This window comes from Gavia stellata, chromosome 6 (assembly GCF_030936135.1).
Source record: "Gavia stellata isolate bGavSte3 chromosome 6, bGavSte3.hap2, whole genome shotgun sequence".
Taxonomy (NCBI): domain Eukaryota; kingdom Metazoa; phylum Chordata; class Aves; order Gaviiformes; family Gaviidae; genus Gavia; species Gavia stellata.
The window spans coordinates 25690190-25702291 of NC_082599.1; the positions used below are offsets into that span (position 1 = coordinate 25690190).

Consider the following 12102-nt stretch of genomic DNA (forward strand, 5'->3'; position numbering starts at 1 on the left):
AATTCTTGGCAGGAAAAGAAATTCTGAAAACAGGAACATGTCTATATATAATCTGTATTATGATTCATACATTAGAACGGTGGAGAAGAATATACAGTAGTATTCATCCCTGAAGATAGAGTCTGAGAGATCAGTGTGGATAAGGATACCAATGCAGTAACTAAGACACAGCAGAACAGAGAAGGAAAAATTCATCAGTAGATGCTTGGTTACTTACTTGTCAAATGTGGTTTACTTCTAATGACTGATAGTACTTATTATTCTAATGTATAAGTATCCCATACAGTACTGCATCTGTGAAAGACTTAACAGCCAACAGTTGCGAAGATAATCCAGACGTGTCATTTAAACATTAAAGGAGATTAAATACCGCTAAAGAAATGTAAAGTGAATTGGAAAAGATGTGGCCTGTGTAAGGGGAGGAAGGTGAGGATGTTCTCTCTGTATTAAGTTATGTCCCACCCTAAGAAAAAGATTGGAAGTCACATTCATAGTGTACTTGGCAAAGGAGGTTACATCTGATGTTTTGGCCACACAGGTAACTTGAATGTATTTAGCTAATGCTTTTTCAATTCTTTAGTTACGGTGGTTGACACGATAAACTGACCATGTCAACATGGGCTTTGGCACAAGCTGAAATTAAATTGTAATAATACAGCTTCATTCAAATCCTGAAATTTGCTTTATAGACACATCACGGGGAAGAAGATTTTTTTTTTTCAGTGCTATTTTAGAAGTGATGCAAATCCACCATTTTCCTGTGTGTTACAAGGTATTTGAGTTTAGGAATCACATACCAGCCTATAGCAGAAAATATTTTCTTCAAACCCTTCTCAGTTTGTAAAAAAAATCAGAGTTTTTCTAGTGTCAATTTTTTTTTTTTTAAATAAATTTTTAATGAGAGCCTTAAGTCTTGCCTCTCCTGTGTATTTTGGGGCATGGATAACTAGATAAAACTAAAGCCCAGCAGAAAGCAATTTTAGTAATCTTATATTTAGCCTTAGTGAACAGTATTCCTTGGGAAACCACAAACAAGGTATAGTCCATCGAAGAAAAGCTTTCAACAAAGGCTGTACACTGAAATAATCTTTGAACTAACACCTCTGAAGATCCGCAGAGCAACTTTATAGGCAGCATTCTACTGAGCCTTGTCCATGGGGTAATCCAGAGCCCGAGCTAACAATACTGCAGATCATTCATTTTTCATATATTAGAACAATTGCATTTCTTTTAAATCTCACAGAAGTAAAACTGCCCTGCGAAAGAGAGCACTCTATATATACAGTGTGACAATTCTATATTTGAAAGCATGTATTTATAGAAATGTCTTTTTATGTACCCATGCTTTCCACACACATTCAGACTCATACGTACATGTTGTTTGTATGTTTGCGTTTGTGCACATACATTATAGACACAGATACAAAATAGGATGTGTATGCATGTATATATGTGTATATATATTTGAAGGGGAAAAAGATTTATGGGAGGCTGGCCAGATTTAATTTGTCTCTTTGTATTTAGCACTTAAGGGCTTATATACTGAGTTTGCTCAAAAGAGTGAAGAAGTACTCCTTGCTTATGCCTCAAATCAGAAATGCATGAAGTGCAGCTGCAGAGATAATACATTCTCCCCAAAGGCTTTGGCTGAGCAAATTAGGTGTCAATGGGGTGCCTGCGCAGGCAGTACTCTCTCTAATTAGTCTCTTGAGCCTAGTTGGTGGCGGGTATAAGATGATCTAATCAATTGGTCTGTGTCTGATGGTACGTGTAAAAATCCTAGCAGGCAGAGCTGTCTCCCACAGGTCACTCACCTGCACAGTGGGAACACTAATTTTCATTTTTCATCTCTTCTATCACATGATGCTGACAGTTGGTTTTAAGAACATTGAATCCAAAAAATATCTAGTTCATAGGGCATGTAGGTCAAAATAAAGTTGCATTATGGGTATTGGTGATCCAATTAATTAATATTTATAGCAACGAGTTGCATGTAGATATTATCTGAAAGCAAAACATTATTGATAATGTTTGGTTGGCTTTTTAAAATGACTTCTCTAACAAATAGGAATAAAAGGTGTGGGGAAAAATCACCTGTTCATCGTATACTTTTTTTAGAGAAGATGAACAGTATCTGTGGGGTGTGTGTGCGTGGTGGAGGGAGAAGCAGACAGAATATATTGTTGATGATCTTAAATACCCCCATGTTTCAGCTCATAGAGGATACAGTAGCTCCAGTTGTCAGCTCACATTTTTATTTTAAATCTGGCATTGTAGAATGAATACTCTTATAATAATGCTAAATCAGCTGCAACATAAATAGACCTGCACTCTGAGTGTGCTTTACATGCTAAGGACTCTGCGGGAGCACAGCTCCGCCCTATGTGATAATTCATACAAAAATTAAAAGCATCTAGAGAAGGATGCTGATGCTGGCAAAAGGAGCAGGTATTGAATTGGTGATTTGCATTTTTAAAGGAAAGGACATTCTTTTACTAATTAAAATAAAGAAAAATATTAGGGGTTTAGTCACCTTTCTCTGCTTCCTGTCTTGAGAGCGTGATTAATGTTTAAATTACAAACTTTAGTATCCCTTCCTAGAACCACTGTTACATCAACAGCTACTGCATTCTGAAGTTGGCCTCTGCCATTTTTAAGGTGGGTTAACACCTTATTTTATCCAATTCAGGGTCTGGGACAAACAGGATGTATGCAGCAGATAGTTGCTCTAGATAACAAACATACAATTGAGTTACTTGATTTAGGTCACTTGATATTTCAAACACATCATTAACTTGCTTGTAATCTTCTATTAGGTTTAGTAGAGATGTCATGAAAAGCAAAAGTACCTGGGACCTGTGGTGAAAAAATACAAGTTTATTTTTAAGGCAGTCTGTTACATTTCAGGTTTTTTGTTTTGTTTTGTTTTGTTTTTAAGGAGATCTGAAAGAATGCTATTTTGCTCTTGGGAAACCACAAATTGTAAATATTCCATTTAACAATTTACGCTTTTATAAGCAAAGCTGTGACCAGAGGCCATAAACACAATCTGCCAAGTCACCAGTAAAAACTTTGATTTGTATGATCAGGAAAATTATTTAATTCTAAGCAAGGATATTTCTAAAATATATCTTAAAAAATGCGAACTTGGAATACTAAGCCATCTGGGAACTGAACGGCAGCCGTGTGTGGAGGGCCCTGCCTCAGGTCTTAGATGTATGAACAACTGATGTTTCAGTCAAGAAACAATGCTTTTTTTAATAAAAAGATTGATTCACACCAATCTAACACTTCATGTTAGTTTTATTGTGGATTTTCTGCTATGGACAGAGAGACACCCTCCTCTTCCTCCAGTTTAGGGGAGGTGTCCATTTGATGTGACGCAATGAGTATCATCTTAAACAAAACCAAAGTGAAGAGAAGGAGCTCTCCTGTCCCACAGCACAGCGATTACGGCGCTCCTCTGCAAAGTGGCATATCCATGTTCAGTTTCTTCCTCTGCCGCAGGACAGGTAGACCTCTGTGGCCCATTGCCTATTAGAAGGCTGTAACTATGAGGGCGCTCCAAGGCTGAAGGAAGAGATTTCATCTGTTGACTCCACTTTGAATAAACAATAAACATTCAGTGAATTAGGGACTCAAATGCAAGCATTGTATTTTCCCAGTGTATATATTCCTAACTACCAGGCTTGTTCGCTGTGTCAGAGATCACGTAAGGATTTTATACACAGTTGAATTATCTCAGCAGCCAAAACTGAGGGTTCAGCCTCAGAACAACCTGGCCATTAGGGTGCTGTCTGAGCAGTGGGGGGGCCGTCGTGCATGCCAGCTTCCCAAACCGGGCAGGCAGTGCCTTTCAACATGGTTTCAGAGAGGCCGTGACCACCAGCCATTCCCTGGTTCCAGTTGCATTATGTCTTCTAGCTTTCCACAGCCAGAACCACTGGGGAAATGTGGCATCAAATCACCTTCTTTTCCAGGGAGTTTACTGTTTGATCTAGTCTAAATCTTGAGCATAGGCAGAAGGTGGGACGTGGCGTTGCCCACCATACTGTTCCACGGGCTTTCAGCTGCACAGGAAACCAGTTACCCCAGCTGCAGCACTGGCATAGCAGGACCCAGCAAAGCTGGAGCTGGTGAAGTTGTGATCATAAAACTGTCAGCTGCTTTATACTGAGCTAGAGCAGGAAAACAAATGGGGTTCTGCAAAAAGCTTTGCAATCTCCCATGCACGTTTATGTAACCTCTGCTACGCTTTCTTAGTCCTCTGTGTTCTGCCCTTGGTCTGCATTGGTGCTGGCAGTGGTTACCAGCATGCAAAGTTATTTTTCCCTTGTGTTAAATGGTAGCAGCTCTCTGTTCATTTCTAAGGAAGCTTTTAATGTTCTAGGGCTTGATTCTGGATGTGCTAAGCTTCTGATGAAGGTATTCCCCATTTCCCAGGCTCAGGCCCTGTCCTGGAGAACGTGTCATCAGCTTTGCCTACAGAGCCAAACTTGAAGCCAGAAAATGTAGTATTGTCACTGGGAAATTGTAGCACAACCCTGGGAGAAGTGTGATGCTCACCTCCTTTAGAAATTGTCCTGAGGTCCACTGACAGAAAGGAAAAGTTCTGTGTAATTAATGTAGTTGCAGTTCTTCTCAAATCTGAGCAATTTGGTAACTCCTGGAAAAGCCTCCATCCAGAAGCTTTTTTATCCAGATCACTTTGTTACCTGTCCTAGATGTCCCTGCTGCATATGCTAGTCTCTGGAACTCCAGCAACTGGGGCTTAGCCTGAAATCAGGCCAGCTGTTCTGGATCTGGGCAGATGTGGCTTCCAAACTGCAAGCCTGCCTTCCACAGCTGTAGTGTGGGTGGCAGAGGGAGCAAATACAAACTCAATGTTGGAAGGAGCTTTGGGAGTTTAGTCGCGTCTTTGTAAGGAGGGGCTCCAAAAAGGTCATCCCTAAAAAGTGCTTTTGAAGGAAGGGAAATGTGGAATTCGGGGAATATTGTCAACTGTGTTTCACCACCGAGCAGTTGTGAATCTCTGCATGTTCCAAACACTGCTTTTCTTTTTAAGCTTACGAAGGGTAAACTAAACGGATCAACTCTGACGTATTCCTTGAAAAAAGATTTATTGGCGCTTCAGCCAAGCTCCTAAACCCTGGGGAAAGTGTGACTTTCATGTGGAATAGACATTCCACACGAACTCCAGAGGTGTTTAGGAAACAACTCAAGCAGGACTCAAGAGTTGGTAGACCAAGCTCCAAGAGAGCCCAAGATGCTGCCATGGATCATTAAGAACAGGCTTTTGTTAATCCAATTCAGGTATTCTGGCGCTTAAAGGGCAGAAGAAGAGCTCTCAAGAACCACGACAGGAACCCTGGAAATTATGAAAGTTAGATGTTGTGTAGAGATTAGGCTGTTTTGATGAAAGCCACAATTAAAATTTTATGCTTGCAACTGCAGTTCAAAACTGATGCCTTGTTTCTCTCCTGCTTTTGAAATGAGGGCTAGGCTAGATTCACTGGCACCTGCATCCAATTTGATTTAAATAGTTTTAGGACATGCTAATACAAACCAGTTCCATGCTCAATGAATATTTCAGCGTTCTTTTTCTTGAGCACTAAAATTCTTCCATATCTGACTGTCTTCCTGTAACTACATTTAAAAAATGTAGCAGGTCTGTAGTTACAATCCTTGGTCTTGAAAAACCTTGTAAAACAAATATATTTTGAACTTTAGAAAACTACAGACTTTCTTAGAAAGTCTCACTTTATTACTTGGCATAGAATTCTACTTGGACATTTATTAAGAGTTAAATATGTTAATTATAAAATCCTTCCCATGGCTCCAGTCCATCTAGCCTTCATTTCGCCTTCCCCTGGCTCTTACAGTTGTTGGATGCTTTGTTTTAAAGTAATGCTTCCCACGTTCTCAACCTGCCTCCTGTTTTGTGTAAATCCAAAAACATCATGGTACCTTCTTGCAAGTCCAATGACTGCTTTGAGCCTATACAAACAGGAATCAGCAGCAGAGTGAAAGACAACATAAGTGAAGCTATTGATACAGTATTTATTTTTGGTATATGAAAGGAGAGGTTTTAGTTATCTGCCTACTAATAGAAAAACACCGAAATAAAGGTGAATATGTTTAAATGCAGCACACGAAGGAGTTCCATAACCTGGTTGTGTTTGCAGAAATGTTCATGATGTGCCCCAAGGTACCTCATATAACTCTTGAAAAGCAAACCTGAGGAGACCTTTTTATAACCTAGTCACAAGCATTGCCCTGAAGGTGATCACTAGGGTCTCCATGAGAAAGGGGGCAAAAAGAGCTTGTAAAGCCTGAAGCTGTGCCAGCATTTAGCAACCTTCCTTTGCATTCATGGGGTGGGACGACCTTTAGAAGAGCCAATTGTCTGTTTATGGCTGCCTATAATTTTACATGGAGAATCTGAGTGCCGATAGCACCTCTGAAGATTAGCACTTGGGACAGAGATACATGAATATGGATTAATATAATAATTATAATATATAAATAATTAATATAATAATAATTACTATATCTCACCACCGTGAAAACATTGGTGTTTTAAGTTCATTATCTTGAGATACCAGCTCTAAAAGTGCTTTGGAAAACTAGCCTTTGCTCTGAGCTGGTGTCTTCATAACCAGCTTTGGACTAACCTATGTTTTACCAAGTGAAAAATCATTAAAAAATTTAATTCGTGAGGCTTATTATAATTTATATTGTTTCCTTGCAGGATTAAATTTACCAGTTTGGAGGAGGGAAACAAAAACCTAATGAGGAGGCCGACACCAGGAAGGAACCACGGCCTGTTTCCTTTCTTTCTCTGTGGTGGATTTCATTCAAAAGAAAATTGAAGCTGGCAAGACCCTGTTTTTTCCCTGCAATTTATTTAAAACCTTGCACGCATTTGGATACCTTGTGATTTCAGAGAACTATGTGAAGATTAAGCTTTTGCTTACTGATACATGGCATGTACTGTTTCAGTCTTTTGTGTTTGATTTTGTTTGATTTTCCACTGCAGTGCTGCATCTTTGTAAGGATTTTTATGCTTTCACCAGCAATGTCTTAAATACATTAAGACAATACATTTGGTGTTCACACTTCTTCAGTAACAACTGTACAAAAAAAGCCAACGGTGGCATAAAGGACTGTGTGTTTTCTTTGAGCATTGTGCATATTTTGCAACCAATGGGAAGACTATTTCTGCCAGGGCAAGCCCAACTTGTCTGATCGGCTGACAATTACAGCACCTTGCCACTATTCCTGAAGTGTTGTTGGGTTATTTCTTTTTTCATTATCTCCTCAGACCGTTCATATCCATTTTAAAAACATGGCAATAATTGCATGTTTACTTCAGTACTCTGAATTTGGTTACTCTGCTTAGGCTATGTAGCATGCCAGTTTTCAAAACAGGCCTGTGAGAAAGACAAAGCAAAAATGATGAGATATACGCAGCTGACAGATATACAATGAATTCTTTATGTTTTTATTCCCTTCAACAATATTTCTTTCTTTTATGGGTCTTGGCTAACATCTCTATGTTTTTCCTCACACTATTTACCTTTTGGAATGTTTTCTTGAAAACAGAAATGATGAAACGGTTCCGTTTAATTCAAGGCAGATACTAAGGTACAGAAAAACTTTCGTTGAACGAGCAATTAAATCTAGCTATGTTACTTTGCCACATACAAAGCAAAGTGGAGAATTTTCCTTATCCCAAACTGTTTGCTGTTCCACACCAAAGCACCTTTCAATTTATTTTCCATAGGTCTTCTGAGCTGATTGGAAGGCACTACCAGATACTGTGTCATTAGATAGCTTTTCAGAATGAATCATTCAAATGCAATCTTTGCAAGAAACAAAGTTGTGTGATTTTAGAAAAGGAAACCCCTGCTACATTTTGGTTGGGGAGAACATTGTCTTCAGGGGTGTGATAAAACTGCCCTGACCATATACAATGCTTTGCATTCAGAGAGGGCAGGGTATGGTGAAAAACCACTGTTGAGTTATAGACCTGCTCGGACAGAAACGCTTGCTAGGCAATATTATTCTACACATAAATTTGACATCCTTTGCTTGCTGGATGCATTGAATTACATTTTTAAGAAGTGTGGTAACACTTTGGTTAGCTTTCAGTGTTTAAAAGGAGGGGAAAAGGATTTGTGCTACTGCCATCTTATTAAACTCCAGCAGTGTTTAATAAGAAAAAAACACCCAATAAGGCAAATCCTTGAATGCGCAAGTAGCTACGAAAGGCCTCTTAATGAACTAGGATACAAGTCTACACTTTCAAAGAGCTGAACCATGGAAATATTCTCAATATTTGCACAGCCATTAAAAGACTATTTTCCCCAATGACATCTCTGTTTCAGGATCTGGTAAAAGCCATCTGAAAGCCACTTTCAGTCACAATCCTATTTAGAATTTACTACAGTGTTCCCCCTGTGTTTATGAGGGGGAAAAAGTGACCACTGAACTTTTGAATTTATCACACACTGAAACTGCCTTAGACGTGGTTTGTTTGGGTTTCATGTTTCTTTTTTTTGTAAGAGAAAAGTCTTTTATACATTATCTTTGCTACTTAAATTGTGTGCAGTTTGATGACTAAAATTAGCTATTTTTAGAAAAAAAACCTTGCTGCAGAAATCTGAAGAATTTTTGAAAATGTAACAAAGATTTCAATTAGGAATATAAGGGTAGTTTCATAGACGCATCTACTTGGCAGCTTAAATTGGGAGGCAAGCAATTATGCTGCTCAACTAAACATCTGAAGGTTTAATATAGAGAGTAATTCCCCAACTGTTCCCACAAGCCTAGCACATTACTATCCATAGTGACTCATGAACAGTGTTTGCTTAAGGAGGGTGTGTGTGTGTGTAGACACACGTGCGCGTGAGATTATCTTCTCTGCCCCATTCCCACTTTTAAGCAACCACTGAAATAAGGTTGGTCCAAAAATCTTCAAACTCAATTGCCTGAAGGGAAGTGCATAAATATCTAGGTTCCTAAATAGTAACTTGATTTTCAGCAGTAGTGAGGTTATCTCAGCTTCCCATCAATTAAGGAGTGACCAGGATCTCTCACTTATGCACCTACTTCCTGGGGACACCGACTGCCTGTGGTGACTTGGGTTTATTGCTCTCCCGCGGACGCTCTGGGCCCTGGGGGTGTTCTCCCTCCACTGAGGGGACCCAGGCTCAGCAAGCTTGTGCCATCGTGTGAGCACTGCAAATTATTCTTCTGGAACACCAAATCTGCTGGGAAACGTTAAGTGTTTTTGAGAAAGTAGAAGCACCTTTGTCCAGGGAACTGACAGTACAGCCTTATTTCCCTCTTCCTCCTTCCAGCAGGGCCATTACCTGCATGATTAGCCTGACTGACACCCATCAGTTAAGACCCCCTGACAGCTAGCCCACCTCTCCAGCATCTTGCAGAAGTGGGGTTTTCCCCACAGCTCTTCTCAGTGTTTGGAATGAACTGTTTAAACCCCAATCAGTGCTCTTGAGACAGCTTCAGTGAAGATCAATAGTGTTACGTTCTTTTTCTCTCATCCTTCCCAAATGGGTTCCCTGCAGAATCTTCAAAGGGACAAGAAAAAGTAGCCTGGCCTCCCAGAAGTGCTGCGGGTGCCGGGAACGTGGTGTTTCATGCTGTCAATAGTAAAAAATGGATTTAAGTGACCAGTAGTCTCTGGGGCACACTCCTTGAGAAACTGTGGGACTCGCTAGGAGTCGGCAGCTGCCAGCAGCGTAACTTTCATTTTCCTACCGCTTGGCTGAGCCCCAGTAGATCCTTCCTGGTGATACTGAGAGGAAATGGCTTTGCTGTGAGAGGGGAAAGCAGCCACAGGGCAGCAGGTGTAGTAGGCAGATAAAAGTGGGAGGGCATGTTCTAACTCTGTATGAGATCTAATGTTAAGTGAACGGGGAAGGGAAGATGGTGATAGAGATGGTCTGCACGATACAGAGATTCCTTACAAGTCCAAGTTCACAGAACCTGACTTTACAAGTCAACCAGCTGGAGGTGGCTTAGTCCTCTCTCCTGCTGGGTTCAGATCAGCTCTAATCCACACCCAGCAGGCACCACACCAGTCAGGACACTCCAATAGCACTGACATTACATTAGCGTATGGTGTCCCAGATCGGTTGGGTCCTTTTAATTCTCACTATTGTTTTTAATCAGAACCATGGTTTAGGATAAGTCGTCAGTACATGCAACACTGAAAATTCCATCTGCAGTAGACAGAGGCACAGGGGTTTTCACTTTCTCTTTGGCGCGCGGGGGTTCTGCACTTCAGACTCCGGGGGAAAGAAGGTAGGATAATAAATTCCCTGTGGGACTGTGGGTGACGTACACCTCTGTGTGCTCTGTGTCAGTGCACGCAACCGAATGTGTAGTCAATGCTCTAGTATGCTTATACACAAAATATTCATCTGTGAATATTACTGGGTTTGTAATCTTTGTTATATAAAATGTTTAGGCTGTACAGACTGGGGAGCAAAATGCAGACACCCCATATAAACAGAATTACATTGCAATACTCTCCCCTACCAGCATTTAGGTGGAGTGACTGTATGTTACTGCCTTGCATTTTTCACATAAGCAAAAAATCTACAAGTAAAGGATGCACTAATAATTCCTGTCCCCCCAAAATGCATTTCAATGGTGCTGCATACAAAATCCCTGCTTGCCAGCTTCCACGTGGATTTTTGTATGGTGCACTAAGAGGTGTTCTTTTTTTAAAAAATAAAAAGGGGAGGGCTGGTACATGAAAACAATGTTAATGTAATTAAATATATATATACTTCAGAAGAACAGCATAGTAAGCAGTACAGTAAAATAAATGTTGCATTATTTGTTACACCTTGTAATTTGTCTGTATTATGAAAGATGTAATGGTTTGTCAGCTGTAACTGTTGTTTTCTTGTAACATCATATTGAATAAAGTGTAGCAGAATCTCTCTTCTCCTTCGTATATGTGATCTAGACCTAACCCAGGGAATAAAGCCTTTCTTTTACTTTTTGCTCTCCAGAAAACGAACAAGGAAATGGTTGTAAATAGCAGATTTTTAATGAATGAAAAGTACTTAGAAGCAGGCAGGCACTAGACAGCGATTAGTTGAAAAGATTAGGCACTGATTCAGTCAAACACATGAGCTTAATCAAAACTACAAGGCAGTGCTAGTTACACAGGGCAAGGTTCTTTGCATTTCTGTCTATACTAGTTAGTAAGTTAATGATTTGGTGTCTCCATTTTGTTATATGTGTGACAAGAGACCTATTTACAGTACACTGGGATTTAATTGAAGTAGTAGAAGGGACAGTTTTCTAGCAAAAAAATCCCCAGGACTGATTTAAATCAGTATCATTGTATGGAGAATAAACTCTGGCTTATTGCAACTTCTCTTGAAATAAAAACCTGATAATTCTGGTAGAAAATCAGGCAAAACATACAATATGCATTTTTCACAACTTTGATATGGGAGTGTGATTTACACCTGTTCATACTTGGTTATTTATCTCATGTGCTGCTTGGATTCTTAACCTGTTTATTTATTTGTGCATTATAGCATTAGATAGGCAAGTGCTCACTCACACTGAATATAATCAATATGTGCCTTCAGTATTTTCTCCTCCTTTCCATTGCTTCTAGCTTTTTTGGTACCAACATTTTACTGGGACCTATTTTTAGACAATGAAAGTTAGATCGATGCAGCTTGCACAGACTTGGTTAGAATATTTGACTGAAGTGTCAGAATATGCTGTTTTAGCAAGTGCAGGAGTCTATAGGAATGGGTTTAACATCATTTTGGTCTGGGATGAGGGATGGCTGGAGAGCAAGTGCTTGTACTTTCTAGGCTGATGGGGAAGCCACTAGCCTAGAATGTGGATAATAGAGGACCTAAATTCTCGTCTTGGCTGCAGCTGATTAGGAGTAATTGAAGATAAAATGGTCTTCCTTTGAGCTAGCACAATATAGGCTTGACTGTGGATCTTCAGTGTCCCAGGTTTTATCTAGTAGAATCATGTTCTGGCCCAATTATGATGGTAAAACTCTTCAGGAGATGAATCCCCACTTTTAAA

At 39.8% G+C, this 12102-nt stretch overlaps 1 protein-coding gene across 1 annotated transcript in view; it reads left to right on the plus strand.

The window, feature by feature from the left end:
- CDK14 (cyclin dependent kinase 14) overlaps positions 1 to 10979 on the plus strand; it is a 254406-nt gene extending 243427 nt beyond the window's left edge. The window contains exon 14 of the mRNA XM_059818538.1: positions 6752 to 10979. The gene's annotated coding sequence lies outside the window, so the exon portion shown is untranslated. The remainder of the gene's footprint in view (positions 1 to 6751) is intronic.
- The last annotated feature ends 1123 nt before the right edge of the window (positions 10980 to 12102 follow it).